Raw genomic sequence first — 20,817 nt, 5'->3', positions numbered from 1 at the left:
GTCAGCTCTGAGTTCAGGTAGTAAGGAGGTACCTTGTCTGCAGATAATTTAAATATAATAATAAAACTAGCTAAGGGTGCCTGGGTGGCTCAGCCAGTTGGGAATCTGACTTGATTTCAGCTCAGGTCATAATCTCAGGGGTGTGAGATTGAGCCTCTTGTTAGGCTTTGTGCTCAGCATGGAGTCTGCCTGAGATTCTCTCTCTCCCTCACCCTCTGCTTCTCCTTCAACTCGTGCTCTGTCTCTCTCTCTCTCAATAAAATAAATAAAATCTTTAAAAAAAATTAGTTAAAAGTAAGACTACCTGGTTTGCTTTTTTTAAAGCATTTAAAAAATTTGTGGTAAAAAACATACATGACATAAATTTACTATCTTATCCATTTTTAAATGCTCAGTGGGGCAGCCTGGGTGGCTCAGCGGTTTAGAGCTGCCTTCAGCCCAGAGCCCGATCCTGGAGACCCAGGATCGAGTCCCAAGTCGGGCTCCCTGTATGGAGCCTGCTTCTCCCTCTGCCTGTGTCTCTGCCTCTCTCTCTGTGTCTCTGTCTCTCTGTGTTTCTCATGAATAAATAAATAAAATCTAAATAAATAAATAAATAAATGCTCAGTGGCATTAAACACCTTCATAATGATGTGCAACCATCATTACCATCCATCCCAGGAACTCTTCATCTTGCAAAATCGAAAATTTGAACCCATTAAACATGGTGCAAACACCAGGTTACTTTCTGTCTCAATAGATTCAATTACTTGAAGCTCCTCAGATAAGTGAGTTTGGAAAAAAAAAAGAAAAAAAAAAAGATGAGTGAGTTTGTCCTTTTGTGACCAGCTTATCTCACTTAACACAATGCCTTTAAGGTTTATCCATGTTGTAGCACATGTCAGAATTTCCTTCCTTTTTTAAAAGACTGAGTAATATTTCATCATATGGATATACCACATTTTGTTTATCCATTCATCCATCAGTGGACACTTGGGTTGCTTCAACTCTTTGCAATTGAGAATATGCTCCTATGAATATAGATGTGTGCGTATTGTGTGTGTGTGTGTTTAAATCACTGTGTACCAAAAATGCTAAATAATGGCAATAATAAAATATTCCTTCCTGAATAAACATTTTTTGGCTCAAGTTTTAAGCAACTATTGTGGGCATTACTAGATTTTAATAACACAGTGTATGTCTCAAAATTAGAGCATTTTACAAATTACTGTTCCTTTAATAAACATTGGATTCTTCCCAGAAATTAATTTGTTTAGAGAATAAGTTTTTGATGGTTTGAAATTGAGTTTGTTTTGACTGCAATCCATATCTTGAACACTTACTTGTACCATTACATATTCCTGTGTTTAAATACTAAATTTAAAGTGAACAATGATAGTATATAATTGTAAAGACAAAGAACAGAACTTGAGTTACCGATGCTGTCATTCTACAGGAATAATTTGGAATTTTTGCTTTTCTTTAAGATTTTAATTAATAAAACAGATGCCAACTGTGCAGTATCATCTTTTTGTTTGGTAAGTGCAAATTTTAGTTCATTTATTAAATATTTAGATTAATTTGAATGGCTTTAGCTTTGATATTTTCTTTGTAAAATTGTTGTTTTAAAACTAAAGAATTGAGAAAATAATGACTATTTACTGATTATTACATGAATATTACTGATAATAACTGTTGTATAGAGGAATGTTAAAAATGATTTATTCTGGTTGTCAAATACTATGGATACATCAAAGTCACAAGCTTATAAATAGCAGGGCATGTGTTCAAATCCAGATTGGTCTAATTCTGTGCTGTTTACCCCTATTCTATGCTATTTAATTATTAGCAAGTTTGCCCATTTTCTAAAGATAGTTTGCTATCTACTTGTAATGGTTAAAACACCTACAACAGAGCAAGTACTTCAGGGTGAACGTGGCATTTTTCTTCTCAAGAAACTTCTACTCTTAGTGGGGAAGAAAAACTGTATATAATAGGTTGAGTGTTTTCAGAAAATTAACTGGTATCTAATTTTTTGTATTGCTCTTGTTTTGCAGCTTTGGGGAATGTGGAGTAATGAGAATCAAGATCTTTTTCCATTTCCACCTGGACGGAGAGCTCTACATTGTACTTACGAAGTCGGATCACCTTGTATCCATTCTGTGCCACATAGTATTAAGGGGGGCTCTTGAGTTCACCAGGGAATCAGTACCTCACAGGTCAGCATGCACTTTTTGTCTTGCTAGTGGACTGAGGAGGGATATTATGGTTTGACTCAAGACAAAGAATAGAGACTTAAGTGGAAGGGACAGGAATGCTTATCTGTATATGCATACAGGGAGGAGGAAAGAGCAGAGATTTCCCTAGATGTAAGTGAAAGTAAAGAGTTGGAGGGGTTGCTGTATATGATGGAGTGGGGCATATAAGGTGGGGAGTCAATCCAACTGGCCAATTCATGCTGAAGCTTTAAGTGGCTATGAAGGTTCTGTGTCCTCTAGCAGCTGCTGGAGGGAGTTGCTGCAGTGGGGGTGGTCCCTGAATTCGCCAGACAATCAGTACCCAACAGGTCAGCATGCAACTGCCACATCATGCAGCAAGAGAACCAATTTTCTGATATTGCAAGAATTCAGAATTCTTGGGTGATCTCCTGGGACTCTGGGGGAGGGAGGAAACCCATAGACTAAATTCTTGTAATTCAAGAGAATGAGACTAAGAAGCACATTTAATTTTAATTTTAGAAATAATGGAATGTGATTTTTTTTTCACCTTAGTAGTGAAGAGTAAAATTCCTACTTGCTACACAAATAAATGAGCAAGTGCAACACAGAGAGGGATGTGCAATGTTGGGCAAAGCTTTGAATGCACAGATATATCACTTTGAAGTAGGATGGAAAGCCTCCTAGGAAGAGACATCCAAGCCCAGCATGAGGAGCATTAGCCAGGGGAAAGGGTATTGGGATGCACCAGGGAAAAAGGAAGACGAAGAGTGCTCCAGGCAGAAGGATTAAAAAAAACACAAAGAGTAGATAGGAGAAACAGCTGGAGTACCTGGGAACATGGATGGCTGGAGGGTTGGCACCCAGTGAGGTAAGTTGCAGACAGATCTGGAGGACCCCACACTGAGAAGCTAGGGATTTATCCTGAGGGCAATGAGGAAAACAACTGAATTGCTTTATGCAAAGGAATAAGGGATGAGATTTAGGCTTTAGAAAGATCACCCTGGCTGCCAAGGAGAGAACAGACTGTAGTGTGGCAAGTCAAGCCAAAAAAAGGCAAGTTGGGAGGCCCTATCTATTGTTCTGTGAAGACTCATCAAAACCCTATGAAAATCTTGAAGCCTCAAATTTGCATTTTTCACAAATCCCTAAGATAAATTCATTCTCGTTAGGTACCTCAGGTTTTGCACTAGTTTCCTAGGGCTGTCATAATAGAGTATCACAAAATGGATGGTTTAACACAATAGACATTTATTATCTCACAGTTTGGGAGGCTAGAAGTCTGAGATTAAGGTGGGAGCAGGGCCAGGCTCTCTCCAGGGCTGTAGGGAAGAATCCCTCCACACCTACCTTCTGATATTGCTGGCAATCCTCGGCATTCTTTGGCTTGTAGATGCATTGCTCCAATCTCTGCCTCCATCATCACATCTTCATATCATCATACCTCTGCATGAATGTCTGTGTCTCTTTCCTTTTTTTTTTTTTTTAAGATTTTATTTCTTTTAGAGAGAGAGGACAGAGGAGGGAGAAGAAGAGAGAATCTCAAGCAGATTCTGTGCTTAGTGCATAGCCTGACCTGGGGCTTCATCTCACAACCCTGAGATCACCACCAAAGCAGAAACCAAGAGTTGGATGCCTAACGGATGGAGCCACCCAAGTGTCCCTCTCTGCTCCATTTTTTATAAGAACATCAGTTAGATTAAACTTAGAGCCAGTCCTACTCCAGTATGACTTCATCTTAGCTAATTGCATCTGTTAAGATGCTTTATCCAGATAAGGTCACATTCTGAGATTCTGGGAAAGACACAAATTTGGGGGTGATGCTATTCCACCCAGTGCAGGTTTCACGTGAACACATAAAAGCTGATTGCTACTGGCTTTGAACCAAGAAGCACTGGGATGCTGCCTCAGCAGTTACTTTTCTTTTGCAAGGTTAAACCCAATGTAAGAGTGTACTTATGTATTCCAGAAGTATGTTGCCTTAGATTGCTTATGCATGGATTATTGTATAGATTCACTTGGCTTTTTCCTATCTCTAACTGTTGTTATTTTAAGAGTAGAAAGATTTTAGCTGGTATTTGCCCAGCTATAATAATATGCTATATTCTTCAGTGAGACAACATATGTTTTCAACTCAACATAACCTATTAAGTCTCCTTAAGAGCAGAAGCCAAGTAAATTTTTTTTTAAGGTATTGTTGCATTGTTAATAGTATTGTTGCTATTCAAACATCCATGTCGATTTTAATTAAACACTAAGGGAAAGTTTGAGTAATCAACTGTTTTAGGGAAAATAATTTTAATTTTGAAAGCAAAAATATGGATATAAATTAAAAGCTTTTTAAAAATTCAGAGATGAAGCTTATATTTTGTCACCAAAAGGTAGTTTCAGCTACTTACCAAAATGATGACTAAGACATCAAGAAATTGAGTTAAATTCTTATTGTACCAAATGCATATTTAGTATAGCATAGTGACATACTGTAGGATTTATAGCACAACGTCTTTCTGTAGAAGCAATACATCTGTAATATATTGTTAGATGGGTAGTTTAACATTTTCCTTGCTTTTTAGTCTGCACTAGAGTACTTAAGCTTTATTGTTTTTTCTCTGAATCAGACCATGTAGTAGTCTATAACAATCATGACTATTTTTTTTATAATTTCAAAATATGAGAAGTTTAATGATGTTTCTAAGGTTAATTAAAACAATAAAATCGGCTAAAAAATGTTTGTTAGGCAATAAAAAAGCTTTAAGTCAATGCAAATATTCATAACTTGTAAACATCTTCTCTTTTTATTTTTTTATTTAATAATAAATTTATTTTTTATTGGTGTTCAATTTGCCAACATACAGAACAACACCTAGTGCTCATCCTGTCAAGTGCCCCCCTCAGTGCCCACCACCCAGTCAACCCCGCCCCCTGCCCTCCTCCCCTTCCACCACCCCCAGTTCGTTTCCCAGAGTTAGGAGTCTTCCATGTTCTGTCTCCCTTTCTGATATTTCCTACCCATTTCTTCTCCCTTCCCCTCTATTCCCTTTCACTATTATTTATATTCCCCAAATGAATGAGACCATATAATGTTTGTCCTTCTCTGATTGACTTATTTCACTCAGCATAATACCCTCCAGTTCCATCCATGTCGAAGCAAATGGTGGGTATTTGTCATTTCTAATGGCTGAGTAATATTCCATTGTATACATAAACCTGACTATTTTGAAGATTACACATAGGCAAAAAGTTTAAGTATCCTAGACTTGTTTTTCTGGTCTGTGGAGTAAGTTCCTTTTGGGTCCTGAATCCATCATGAAACATATTACTTATCTCTTCTAATGACAAGTCCTATTTTGTCAGACTACCATCAAAGATCTTTTTAAATTTGTTCATAAAATTTTGAACTGGAAGGGCAGAACAATGGCCCTATATATTTCTCTTCAGGTTTATATCATTCTTTGGTAAGAGCCAACAAACACATGCAAATCCACCTAGCTATACCACCACCTGGCCTAGTCTAGTTTTCCCAAACTCCTCATGGAATAGTATGGGAGACTTCACTGGGTGCCTTGCGAAAAGCTACTAATGCTGTGTTTGTTTACTCCTTTTAATCTGACTTGTAAGTAAGTGTGGTGGTGACCTCGTAGGAAAATTTGTCCTTTTTGCCCATGCTGTGTATCTCATAAAGTTGACTGCCTCCTTTAAGTACTATTTATACAGCTTTTCAATTCATTTAGTTAATTCATTCATTAAGCATCATTGTTAGGACTTTATTAGATGTTAAAGATGCGAAAATGAGTTCAGTTTGTATGTTTTCACAGGACCCAAGTGAACCAGGTATGTCAATCAACATACCTGTTCTGCATCATAACATAAAATGAAGCAATTAGAAAGCTCTATCTCTAAATTACCAAAAGGAAAAGAGATACATTATTATGTGGTAGGTATGTTTATTAAAGTTCTCATGATTGTAGCACTGTGTTATAAACATGTGATGTTGTGTATATCTCAAGCCTTATCATGATATGATTACCAAATGAAGTCACCTGTATGTCTAGGCCTTACTAAAATATACTATTTGATACATCTAAATAAAGTCACACTTTTGATAAGAAATTATTTTGCATTAAATCCTCACGCATGAAATTATTGCTCTTCAGTGCCACATTTGCTTTTTTTCTCTCTCTTTCTATATACATACACATATACATATGTGCGCGCACACACGTTACTCCTATTAGTTTTTTGGTTCATTCACTTGAGAATAAGTTGCAGGTATCATGACCTTTTACTTCTAAATACCTGATCGTATCTCCTAAATCCCTAAATACCTCATAAAGACAAGAACATTCTCTTACATAAGCACCATTCACTAATCAAATTCAGGAAATCTCATAGTGATATATTATTATTATCCAATATACATCCCATTTCAAATTTCACCAATTTGCCAATAATTAAATGTCCTCTATAGCATTTATTTCTTTGATCCAGGAGTCAATCCAGGATTATATATTTCTTTAATTGTCATGTCTCTTGTCTCCTTTACTCTAGAATGGTTTCTCAGCCTCTCTGTGCCTTTTATGAAATTCACATTGAGTATAGGCTAGTTGTTTGTGAAATGTCCCCCAGTTGGGTTTCTCTCATTTTTCCCCAGGTTATTTTTCAGAGTTCCCCAGGGCACTGCCTGATGTGTGATCTGGAGCCGGTCCTTCCAGTTCTGTTTGTCTGGCTGACTTAACTGCCCTCCACGTGGCTGCCACTTCTGCTTCTGCACACTTCAAGAGAAGGCCCAGCTCTCTGTTGGTGGCCACCACTCAGATCTGCTCAGGCCTCTAAGAACAATGCACTGCAGCCCCATGGCAGCTTACTCTAAACTCTGAATGGTTGTTTCTTAATTCCTCACAGCATGCCTGAGGCCAGGCTGTAGCTTTTTAACAGAACTTCATTCAATGTTTGAGGGTAACACAAACAACACAGAGAATGATGTCAAACTACTACTAAAAGTTGCTACTCTCAGAGCCCACAGGCTAAAACATGACCTCAGAGTTTTTGAATAAAGTGGTTCCCACCTCCATGAAGAAGGGTCAGTTCACTATATCACAAATGCTCCCATGTAGGAAGTTTAGAACCAGCAGGGTACCCAGGCCTGGAGAGAGTAAACCATTGTCCTCATTTCCTAATTTAGGATAGGAGGATTGACTTACTAGGATGAGAGATACTAAGGACATCCATTCCCTTACCTGGGAACCTCACTTTTAAGTATTAATCAGGCTCCATGGCTCAGCAGGTCCAACCCTCCCAGACCACATTTCCTAAAGTTAGACTGTCTAGTTTTATATTATACCACAGGTGGGCCACCAAGAATGCAGCCTGGAAGCATTACCACAAGCCAAATACAATTCCTTTATAGCCTTTCCTCCGGCATGCAGTGAAGAGAAGAATGGTTCTTCACACCCCTACTACAGCCAGGTTTTCATTCCTGATCTCCTGTAAACAAATGTTTGGGCAAGAATCAATCACCACATTTCCCAAGACCAACCAGCAATTTTCAGACATAAGAAATTCTAAATCTAGATTGAGGAAAAAATTATAACTCTGCAGGAGCATAATTGAGCTTAAGATACACCCAATTTACATTACTAAATAGACCGTTCAAAGCATTTGCATTTGGGTTACTTCATCACATTTTGGCCTTCTTTAAGAAAAACAGTGAGTACTTACTTGCCCTTGCACCTACACAATTAAAAGGCCCATTGAAGTGATGTTTACAAAACCTGGTTTAGCAGTTTGGCCTCAAAGGTAAATTCCAGTGTCTATCCCAAAGGTGAAACTGCTTATAACTTCAAGACTGGAAGTTTTCCATCCTCAACTATTTTTACTATTTTAAGGCAGATTTTCAGCGTCTTCAAATATCTTACCTTTCCAGCCTTTTCACCCAAAGTCCTCTCTCAATATCCTGTGCTCATCCCAAACAAGAGCACTTTGCTGATCTCTAATTCTACCCCTGACTTTCTCACTTCCCCACCCTTGTTTCTGTGGGCCTTCATCTTGAATACCCTCCCATCATCCTGAACTCTCAAACTTCTGCTCTAATACCAACTTCCAGGCTTTCCAACTGGATGTGATAGATCTTTTCTCTTAAATCTCACAGCACAGTATTTTGTAACTTTTTCTTTTGGCACTTATGTTCTACCTTATGTTGCAGTTACTAGGTTCATGTCTTATCTGTCCTACTAGGCTTCCTTCCAGTGCCATACTCATCTTTGTATCTCTCCCATCATTTGGCATGGTGCCTTGCAAATAGCAAGCATTCAAAAGATTTGTAGAGTTGAACTGAACTAAAACCTAGTGAATACAATATCTCAATTGATAGCTCTGACCTAAGTTAACATCACATGGCAAATATGAAAATACTAGTTCAAGAGTGAGAGATGAAATGTTTCCATTTGTTGTTAATTTGTCAACCATAGCTTTGGCTAATCATTAACAAAGACAGTCATTGTAAATAGAGCCCTTTTTAAGTTAAAACTTATGGACATTTGATGACACAGAGTAGAGTAACTGGATATAGTGGTTCCTGGGTTATACAGCTTGAGGTTTATGAGAAAAGTACAATCCCAGCTAAAGGAGAAATAAGAAATTGCTATTGCTGTCTCTACTATTTGGTTGGCTATACTGAATGGAAAGTTAAAAGTAGAAAAAAAAAAGAATGTAATAGGCTAAAAGATCTTTACTGATACATTTCTGGTGATGTTTTAGTCATTAGATTACTGTTATCAAATATAGTCACTGAAGGCCTATTTGAACAGGCTGCTGGTCAGGTAATTGTATCACAATATAATGAGATGGAAAAAATATCATATAACAAATGTACACAGGTTCCCCTCGAGGGAGACTCACTTTTCTTATGAATAAAGCCTTGAAAAACCTGTAAAGAGTAACTACTTCCCTGTAGAGTATAGGTTCAGATGTTCTGAAGTCTTCTGAGGAGGAAGAGAGACAAAAAGAGGAATATATTTGCATTTGAGGTAGGGGAGAGAGAAAAAGGAGAGAGAGAAAAAGGAGGATAATAGACTCAAGCAAATGCCATGTTGGGTGGAATACCATGAACAAAGCAAGGTGACTCTTAGTGATCTCATGCACATTCAGGAAATTTTACAAAATCACAAAAAGCTTGAGGTGATTGGATTTCTTTTGAAAACCAATAAAATGGCCAAGTTCTGCATCATGGTTTTTGTGGTAAATAAAATTGAGACAGTAAGATCTGGTGTTGGGGCCTGAGTCAGAGAAGAGCTGGAGGTCTTAAGTTGGTGAGAGTCCCCAGAAATCCTGGGGACTTCCCCACCCCTTGGAAATTAGAGGCTTTGAAAAAATTTCCCCCAAAGCCCAGAAATAGGCCCTTAGATAAAATCAGCTTTATAGCAAGTTTGGTGGTCACAAGCTTATAATCTAATATCTCAGAAATAATAACCCATGACTTAAACATTACCTCCATTTATAAGAAAAGCAAACAATGCTTGAGGCAGTATTATGTAGTATTTATGAGGATAGATTCTGGAGCCACATGCCTGGATCTGATCCTTGGCTCAACATTTTACTAGCTTTGTGATATTGAGAAAGTTATTTGATCCTTCTTCCTCTGTTTCTTCATTTGAAAAATGGAGGAAATAAAAGTACCTATCTCTGAGCAAAGGGTCTAACAAGCCTATTTTTCCTCTGTGAGACTTAACCATTTGTTGACTATCCAGCTCTGTTCTCCTAGTAGCCTAGAAAAAGTAGAAATGCTAGCTATGTTACTAGACATTGTTGTTTATGGTAAAAATGAGCCCTGAGTAGTACAATGCATTTGTCCTTGAAGGAATTAGAAGAGAACTATAAATACCTGGTGGGGACACCCGGCTTTGAGTATGGTGACCCATAAAACTAGGCTACAACATTAAAATCCTACAGGAGATAATAATATATGACCCAGCAATTGTGCTGTTTGGTATTTACCTAGATGAACTGAAAACTTATGTCTACATAAAAATCTATGAATGAATGTTTATAGCAGCTTTATTCAGAATTGCTGAAACCTGGAAGCAACCAAGATGTCCTTCCATAGGTGAATGGATAAATAAACTGTAGCACAGCCATACTATGGAGTATTATTCAGAAATAAAAAGGAATGAACTAACAAACTGGGAAAGGACATGGAGGGATGTTAAGGGCATATTGCTAAATGAAAGAAGCTGGACTGAAAGGCTATATATTGTATGGTTGCAACTATATGACATTCTAGAAAAGACAAAACTTTGAAGACAGTAAAAAGATTAGTGGTTGTGAGGGGTCTGGAAGAGAGAGAGAGGATGACTAGATAGACTACATGGGGTTTTTAGGACAGTGAAACTATTCTGTATGATACCATGATGGTGGATACGTGACTTTATGCCTTTGTCAAAATCCACAGAATCTACAAAACCAGGAGTGAGCCATAATATTAATTATGGACTTTAGTTAATAATCATGTATCAACATTGGTTATCAGGTGTAACAGATGTACCACACGAATACAAGACTTTAATAATAAGAGACACTGTGTGTGTATATATACTGAGGGTTGAGGTGGTATAAGGGTACTCTGTACTTCCGTTCAGTTTTCTGAAAATTGAAGAATGAAGCTTCTAAGCCAGGTGGATCCTGAACTTAACCCCATGTGGGTCTTTTTCCTGCCCTGGAGCTGTTGGTCTACTTCAAGAATTGTCATGAAGAGGAATGAATCTCTGAAGCTGCCCTCCTGGCAAGCTTTGGTTCATCTCCTATATCCTTCTGATAGGCTGGTGGCTCATGGCACTCAATCTGAACATTTGATTGAGCCTAAGAAGATCTCTTGGTGGTCTGTGCACTATCTCATAAAACTGCTGTGAATATTAAGTGAGGTAACATTGGCAGAATGGGATTTGGACCATGTAAATGTTACAAGATTGTTAGTCATAATTTCTTACAGGAACGGTTGTAGTTAAACATTTTAATAATTACATCTCAAAAAATGATGAGTGATATGCTATCTGCAATATCAGATCAATATAAATTTTATGTGTATATATCCACATGGATATATATGTGATAACATGCATAAATACAACATATGTATTCATTATATAATGCCTTACACATAAGTTGGTGTTTGTTTTGCATTCTTTTCTGAGATGGTCCATCAGGTGCAGCGACAAGAGGAGACATTCAGGAAAAAATGAAGTTTATTATACTCAAAGGCCCTAGAGACAGGAGGCAGTCAGACCACAAGAGCACCACGGTGTGGTGCAGAGGCAGGAGAGAGAGCAAGGAGAAGGTTTAGGCTAGGATCTTTGTAGAGGTTTCCCCAGGAAAAGTAAGGCAGACCAGGGTAAACAGTTTGGGATTGGCTACTCTGAACATTTTTCATGGGCTTTGGGCTACCAGGATGGTTCTTAGTTTCCTGATACCTGGTGCTGGGATGAGCAAGGCAAAGGAATATTGTCTCCTGAGGTGCCAGGCTAGATAGATGAGGTCTGACTCTAGATTGGTTTGTTTGCATATGAAGGACATGCTCCTGGCTGGGCCCTTTGCTATTTCTAAGAATTGGCTAGGTCTGGGAGGAGCAATCTCTCCCCCACTAGAAAGGTTTTGTTAAGATGTCAAAATCATAACAGAAAATTAAAACATATATATATATATATATATATATATATATATATATATATATATATATCAGAGATCTTCAGGCAATTCCTCCAAATTCCATTATGTGGAAATGGCTTCGGTGATTATAGGTTGGAAACCAACTGAGCACTACATCTTCAAAAACTCCAGCCTGCCCTCAGCCCAGCTAAACTTCCTCCAAAAAGAACGAATTGATCCCTAACCTTTTAAATGAATTTATCTGCCTGAAATCTATGCTTTCCTTCCTATTGTATCCCAAGCACCTAATATAATGTCTTGCACTTACTCAGTTCCTCATTTATCTACATTTATTGAGGATGTGCCAAGCACAGAGCTAGTAGTTGTTAAAAAAAAAATCCTGATTGAAAATATGAACCCTGTACTGAATACATTTTATGTTCCACCTCACATTCTCTTGGCCTCGCACAGCTCCTGGGCCCTCTGCCACTTGCTTCTCTTTCGCTGTTTCTGCTGCTGTCAACTGCCTGCCTGAGTTCTACTCAGTCTATGCTGTTCTACTGCCTGAGGCCAATGTCCAGAATCTGTGCTGCCTCCCACTACCTCCTCATATACATGTGTATGAAACTCCATGCCACAGGTTAGATAAATCTGGCTTCACACACTGAATGGGCCAGGCAACATCACAGAAGTTTGGGGGAGTTAACTCTGTGGGGGCACACTTTAATGGCAGATACATTTCTTCTCCATCCGTCCCTACAACGGACTGTTCTGAGGTATGGTGTTCTAGTACAGAATAAAGGAGATGTCTCCTTTAGAGAAGAGGCTCTCTATGTCTCTTCACAAAGGAGTGACACCTCTTGTGTTTTCTCTTAGCGTCACATCCTTTCTCCTTCACTTTTGCTGCCCAGGGATTGCTTCTCCCAGTAAAGCAGTAGCAAATAAGTGTTGCCTGAGGCTCTGTTGTCTGGTGAACCTGGGCAAAGCCTTACTCACAGATCCATGCCCTTAACAATCCCAGTTACCAACCCCTGTGCATGTTGTACTATGGGTCCTCTCCTGTCCCTTACATTCAATTCACATTTCAATTTCATTTAACTCAGTATCATTGATTCTCCTGATTGTCTATTTTGGCTCCATGTGCTCCTACCCATTTGTATCCCAGTCCCCTTTTTATCTTGTATTTCTTTTTCTAGCCTTTGTTTCTCCTTCTTACTCTAGTTAACACTATTTTAATTTTTCTCTGGGAAGTTACTCTTCTCCTACCCCTTATTCATGTGATTCAGGTGAAATTAAACTTCCTTTCTATACTGTCCAGATCTTGGCCAACCAGTGTATTCCACACCCTTAGTCATAATGATTAGTTTGGAAATAGTCATATGATTAAATTCGTCCAAACAGAGCTGGTCTTGAGAACTTTGTTGGACCTACTGAGAAATAAAAATTCGTTTTTTCCTCTTCAGAAGAGAAAAGAAGTAAGCCTGGACATGGAGTCAGTTTGAAAATGAAGCCAGACTCGAGGGAAAGAGAAAGAGGCTGGCTTTGGACGAGGAGGTTTCAGCTGTTGAATTCCTTCATGCCTGAAGTTTTCTACCCTTAAACCTTATGGTTTTTTGAGGGAATAAATTGCATTTTTTGCCTTCTGTTCCTGCAATTGAGGCGTACAAATAAATATAGTTCTCTTTCTTTATAAATGCCACGCTTCTGTGCATTAAACACCTAGGGTACCCAACATGACATTATAGCAGAGCTCCCTAGAATCTAGTGACCTCTTCCTTTCCACCACAGTATTGTGGGATGAACTTAAATGAGTCATTTGGTAAAGACAAGGATTGAGTTACTGGCCCTGAGGGCAGACACTCCACACCTGGTACTCAAGTAGCCATTCCACAGTACACTCTGTCTTGTCACATCTTGCCTCTCCCCTTTCCCTCCTGACCTATGTTTCTGTCTGAGTGCCTTGCCAGCAATCTGATGCAATTCTCAAATTCTTAAAACTGCAGGGGAATTTTATGGCCATTCAGGCACACAGTTCTTAAGTAGAACAGAGCAGATAGAATTTCTGGCACCTTACCAGATTGGAGGTACCCAAAAGCAGGTATACTGTCCTAGGGTGTGGAGGGCAACTTCCCCACTTGACCACCCGTGCCTTCCAAAGTTGGCTCTTGCTTATCATTGCTACTTAACGCATAGTCTAGTCTCTCCTAACTCTTTTTTGAGTGGGCCTCTCTTCTTAATACAGTTTTACTTCACTCTGTACACACTCTCACACTGACCTAGGTAATATTTCTTTAGCTTCCTTTGATGCTTTGGATCCAATTCCTTCAAGCGGCCCCTCTAAGAAGGTAGGTCTTATCAATTCTGTTCTAACCTGATGTGTGAGACCTAGACAGTCATGAAGCCTAATTACTGTGAAGGGGAGCTATTTACTCTGACTCAGGCTCAGGCTGTATCAGTGTATCCCCAACCAGCAACAAAGGACACCTTGGGAAATCTTTGCCTACTTTGCCATGCTTTCTATAGACCTCTAGAATTTATGTATAGCCTTCTGTGCTCTCAGAGGGGTGGCCTCATGCAGTGGCCAGATGTGCATTGAGCAAGGTCTAAAGCACATGCAGGGGATTTCTCCTGCTTACATGATGAGTGAATTGCTGATCAGTGAGGTCTTGAACCACAGACTGAAAAATATTCTCACATGTAACGGGGCAATTTTGTCTGACATGTTAACTCCTTCAGTCCACCACAATTTCTAGATATTTGCTTTGTGACCCTTACAGCAGTCATACCCCCAGCAGTCTGTCTACTGGACAAACATACTCTGGACAACCAGGTGTCTTTTAGGCAACTATGGTGGTGGAATTCAGGTGTGAGACAGATGGAACAAACAATAACAGTAAAACATATTGAGTACCTTCTATATGCATGGCACAGACTAGGTGGTAGCAGTTCAAACAAACAAAAACATTGAATTAAGACATTATTGCAAATTGTGAAAAGTACTTTGAATGTAATGAGCAAGAGGCCAAGACAGAATAATAGGGGAGGGTGACCATTCAGGAAAGGTCTTTCTGAGGAGGTGACATGAAGTATGACTGGGAGAAGGAAAGAGAGAGAAAGAGAGAGAGAGAGGAGAGAGAGAGAGAGAGAGCAGTGATCATGTAAGCAGTTGAAGGGAGAGTGTTACAACCAGAAAGAACAGCATATGTAAAATTCCCTGGAGACCAATATGTTAAAGAAATGGAAAGAAAACCAGGGCAGTTGATGGGTAATGAGCAAGAGGGAGAATGGTACAAGATGAAAATCGAGGCACCTGAGAGCAGCAGGTCTGATATGGAGGCAGGGATTTTGAGTTTGTTAGCATACAGAGGGTGTTTAAAATCATGGGAGCAATGAAGTCCCCAGAGGAATGTATGGTAGGGAAATAGGAGGGCAGAGAGCCCTCTGCTCAAGTGTTCTCCAGTAGTCCTGATCCCTCCTTCTTTAGGCTTCTTAAGCAAAATGCAATAAGTACCCTTCTTCTCACTAAGAAGCCTAATGGCCTCTGTACAATGAGTCAACTCTGGCTGTCCTTTCAGAAAGCCCAGTCCTTAAGCCTGTCCCCAAACCTCTATCTTCCACTTTCAGATGAGTTTCCTACCCCCACTACCTAGGTAAATAAATGATCTTCATGCTAAGAGAAAAGGAAGGAAGGAAGAAACCCCAAACAACACTACTGTCACCACCCAGCTAAGCAACTTAACTGACAAAACTGTAGTGTGAGCTTTCAAGAAGATTACCCTGCTAGCCAAGTCTTGGGGGATAATTTGCTATACTGCTGTTAGCCTTGGGGTGAATCATGCTTCTAGACTGCTCTGCTTTGCCTTGGTAGTCAGTTTATCAGTATGCAGCACAGATCACATGAAAGGCTGAAACAAGATAATTTGGCTCTGGGCCAACCACAACCATTTCTGGATGAGCATGTGTTCCATTAAAAATGGGTCATGAAGCCAACATGCACCTGTAGACATCACATATATTTCTGGGTGGTGTGTGAGCTTCAAAGACTTCACTGTGTAACGATCTACTCTTTTAATGTGAAATGGTCAAGTTATTCTCTGATCTTTCTGTGAATGCTGCCTACTTCTATCAGATTCACCTTCTTACCTTCTCTCACCAATAGCCTCCTGACTAAGCCAGGAACTAATTCCTGTACCAGAAAAAAGCAAACAGTAGTGTCCTCGTTGTGGCTGTAGATTACCCACAACATTGAGGTTTCCTTTTAGAGTTTTGCACCTCTCCTTTTGTTCATTTTGCCCTACCCTTTTCCTTCCGGTGCAGTGTCAGGTCATTTTTCTGGCCTTTCTCTCTAGTGCTTAAGGCCTTGTTTCTTACCTTCCCAACTGGTTCTTACCCCACTATTTTTCCTTACTGATCATTGTTGTGCTTGCTCAGACTGGCAGTCTGATTCACAATATTGCCCTGATGCTTATTTGTATGTGCATCTGGGCCCCTGGCTCCCTGTCAGGTTGCAGGCCTGCTGTGAAACCCAGATCCACAACTTCTGCATGTTCTTTGCTCTCCCAGCCCAGCTTCCTGCCTGTCTTTATGCTCAGCCACCACCCCCACAGTTCCTCTGCTGAGATATAATGCACACACGCAGACTGCTTTTTGTTTCATGATTGCTTTAAAACCTGGATGCTGTGGTTGTACATCCTTATTTATATATTTCATGACATTTGGCTTACCAATAACTACTCTATCTCTGATTGCTCCCCACCAAAAGAGTCTGACTCCTGCATCTTTTCCCTGGCAATCAGCATTAATGTGTGTCACTGTTCCCAAGCAGGGTTGCAGTTGATTCTTAAACGTGTTCCTTCTTCCTGTCCTAGGAAAATCTGTTTCACATTAACTCCTCAGAGTTTCTTGGGAAACCTGCATTCAGTCAGGGGGTGTAAAGAGTAAGTCAAGGGTTGGGAATGATAAACTTATGGGGTTCCAACCTTCATTGACATTTAATATTAAGTCTGCTACATAGATGGCATCAGTGAAATTGTTTAAGGAAAGAAGTCGTGGGTGTCAGTACTGCCGTAGACTAAATCATTCTGAGTCTCCTGAGTGCATATTGGTTCAGTTATACTTCCTCTTTCCTAAAAAGGTCAGGTATCACCATGTGACTTGTTTTGGACAGAGAAATATAAGCAGAAGTTATATGTGTTACTCTTAGGTAGAAATTTTAAGAACCAGTGTGCGCTTTAGCATGTTTCCTTTTTTCTGACAAGGCCAGCAGATAGAAATATAATACAAGCCATATATGTAAATTTAAACTTTTTGGTAGTCACATTAAAAAAGTAAAAAGAAAAAGGTAAAATTAATTTTAGTGATAATTTTATTTAACTAAATATATCAAAATTATTCTTTCTACAGGTAATCGATATCAAAAATTACTCTTAAAATACTTTACATTCCTTTTTTTAATAGTAAGTCTTTTAATTTGATATGTATTTTACACTGACCCTCAATTTGGACTAGCTACAGTTCAATGACTCAATAGACAGATATGGCCAGTGATTACCATTTTAGACAGCACAGGCTTTGGCCATCATGGAATCACAAAGATGAGGCCTCTGTTCACCTGGTTTTCCAGGGAGGATGACAGGGCATAGGCCTCACTGATGCACAATGGATATGCAGGCAAGAGTGAGAAGGAAGCCTTTGTTGTTTTCAGTGCCTGAGGCTTGAGCGTTGTGTGTTACAGTATAACTTACCCTATCCTGACTGATGTAAAAATCAGTAAAAGGTGTATAGTACTGATGTTAACAAAATACTGACATATGTGATATCAGCTCAGGGATCAAGCAACAGATAGCAAGGAAATTATTATCCTTTAGAAAGATAGTTAATTCATTTTATGTAGTTGCAAAACATTTGGTAAATCTCTCACTTTTCTAAAACTTAGAAGGTTGCATGCAATGCATTTACAGTTTTAGGAAAGAGGTTGGATGACAAAATGTTAGCATGTGTTAGTTGCTGTTGATTATATTTATTAAGGTATTACAAGAAAAAAAATTAGCTCCAAAGAGAATTGTTTGATTTGAAAGTAGAAATAAAAGGAAATCAAGATTGTCCTAACTTTGGAGACTTTTATGGCAGAGGCTTATTAATTGCTTATCAACACCAAACATAGAAGATAGAATTAGGAAATGCATTTCAGAGACAGGGAAGATTCACACTCAGCCTTACTGTAACTAACATACCAAGGCACAAAATGGAAACTTCTGAATGGATTAAATAAAATCTTTTGATTGGGTAAAAGATACACGTCTCTCTTTCTCTATCTCTACATCTGCTAAGTTTAAATTTTACTACTAGAAAACCATGAACAAGAATTTTAAAAGTCTATGACTTTCAAGACTTATAAAGACCTGTAGGTTCCCACTTTTTGATGGACAGGAGGCTAGTCCCCAAGGAAAGCATTTCTTTGATGGACAGGAGGCTAGTCCCCAAGGAAAGCATTTATTTTTACTTTTTTTTCAATGCTTACTTCAGATGTGGTCAAGGAGGATGATGGAACACAGAATCGAAATATGTTCTTTGTCCCTGAGTAGGTCTTTACATTTATCCAGTAAGATTTCAGAACCTAAATGACTACGTGTCTACCATACTTTCTCAAATTTTAGTGGAAAGATGATATTAAGGCATAAAGAAAAATATCAGGCAGCAGAGGGATGGTAGAGATATTGAGAACAAAGGGACTAAGAAGTTATGGGTAACCAATTAGATTCTCTATGGAATTATTTAAGGAGTAAAATTTGGAATAACATTTCGGTACACTGGTTATTGACCTATTTCCCAGAGCATAACCCTTTACAGGTACTGCTCTCACCAGGGCCATGACACCATGTGTTATAGTAAAACAAATCAAACCTGGTGTAGGTCATCATTAGGACATAACATATCCATACGTCACCCAGACTGATCGGAACCTGTTACTAAATAGCTCAGTAGCTCCCCATTCCCTCTAAGATAAAACTTAAGCTACCTTAAGTTTAAGTTTAAGTATCCCAGGCTCTTCATGATACAACTCCTGTTTTCTTTTGAGCCCCTTTTCTTGTCACTTTCTTATGATTTATGCTTCAGGAACACCAAAGTATTTTGAGTTTCTTCCTCATACTATGATGCTTTACTGTATTCATACTTTCCTATAATCCACTCCTTCCTCCTTTTTGCCTAGTTAACTCCTACTATTTAAAACCTACTTCAAGTGCCATCTCAGGGAACTCTGTGTTGACTGCATGGATGATTAAATGTTCCTATTTGACCCACCCCAAAACCTTGAATATCTATCATTAAGCTTATCACTTTTTAAAGCTTATCACTTTGTATTAAAATGATTTATGTGTAGTTTGTTCTTGGGGGCTTGGGAGATGCTCAATAAATGTTTCCTGAATAAACATTTCTTAAACATATGTTTCTGGAAGACATAGCCAATGATCACAGAGAAGAATAGATGAGAGAATCCTTTCCAGAAAGCAGGGTTAGCAGAGGTTTAAGTGTTTTTTGAATAAGTGTCAGTTGAGTAGTTTCTGGCTAGAATAGTGGAATCTAACTATAGTTTACAGTCCTCACCTACATGGCAGTGGTATTTCTATACCAATAATGAGTTAAAATTTCCAGAATTTATTTTTTACTTAATAGGCCACCCAAATTCTGATGGTGTAAGTGAGTCAGCTTTTCCTTGCCAGCATATCAGAGAAGAATCCAAATGCCTCACCTTTTATGGTAGCTTGCTGACTTCCCAGCCTTAGCGATAGAGCTGTGAGACAGATTAGAAGCCCAGGCAGTAGTTCCTGTAGTGGAGGGAGCTAGTTACGTGGCAATTGTGATAATGTCTTGTCTGATTATGCAACCATGGCTAAGGTATTAATGGTCCTTGACACAGCTATGACAATTTAGAGTATATTTTTGGATTATGATATGAAATACCAGATACTTATTAAGCAACTTTTTATCAAATACTGAGATTATTAGAAATTTATAGGATTGTCTGCTCAAGAAAACACTTCCAAATCTTCTCATCTTATAACTTACATGGTTTATTCCTTGTGACTATCTTGGAACCTTACTATGCTCTTACATGACCCCCTGGCCCTGGTGGATTGGTTTGTGAGTGGAAGCAAGAGCCCAGTGGGACTGATTATAAGACTCCTCAACTTCAACTCATATTTTATTGCTACAAAGATTGTCACCTGACCTAAGATTGAGAAATAAAATCCAAGATTGACATGGTAAAAGAAAGATCGGAAGTTGTAAGATGCAAGACTTGGAATATGAATGTAATCATCTTTCAAAGAGAAAATAAATGAAAGATGTAGTTCCTTATAGATCTGAGAAGTACTTCTATCTATTCATTTGATCCAGCTACTCTCCCCACAGTTTTATCACACTTTCTTGAATATAGGAAGGCAAGAAATTCCCATTTTTACTTATGGTTATTTGTATTGGATTTTTGTCATTTTCAATAAGAAAATTCTGTACTTATGTGTCAGGCAGTATTCTATGTACTAGTGACATAAATACTATGTATGATTCTTATCTTCCAGAACCCACATTCTAGTGAAACAATAATGTTTTAAGTCAATTGATTACTTTTATATACATTTTAGCAACTCATACATTATCTCATTTTTAATTTTAGGTATATCATTTTAGCAGACCCTAGTCATTCACAATAGATAAAGGTGGAGATCTTTGGGGATTCCAAAGCTGAAAATATAGTGGATAAGTAGACACTTCATTGTGTGTTTTAAATTAAGCAGATGATATATTGAATTTGATGGCATATTTGTTCTTGTCAGCACCTGAGACTCTATTAAACATCTTTCTAATTTATTTACTCAAAATTTTTAAGAGCTGAATCTTTATTTGTCTTTGGTTTCTTTTCTATCACCAATATAACTTTAAAAAATTGTTCCTCCCAAGGAAAAAAGTTGTTTGTTTTTTTAATTTA

General features: G+C 38.5%; 1 long non-coding RNA gene across 1 annotated transcript in view; it reads right to left on the bottom strand.

Moving 5' to 3' along the window:
* Positions 1-5,212: 5,212 nt before the first annotated feature.
* Positions 5,213-20,817, bottom strand: part of LOC140595189 (uncharacterized) — a 66,132-nt gene continuing 50,527 nt past the window's right edge. Inside the window, exon 3 of the long non-coding RNA XR_011996638.1 lies at positions 5,213-7,679. This is a non-coding gene — a long non-coding RNA (uncharacterized lncRNA). The remainder of the gene's footprint in view (positions 7,680-20,817) is intronic.

This window comes from Vulpes vulpes, chromosome 13, assembly GCF_048418805.1.
Source record: "Vulpes vulpes isolate BD-2025 chromosome 13, VulVul3, whole genome shotgun sequence".
Taxonomy (NCBI): Eukaryota; Metazoa; Chordata; class Mammalia; order Carnivora; family Canidae; genus Vulpes; species Vulpes vulpes.
This window is presented reverse-complemented; position numbering and strand designations above follow the sequence as displayed.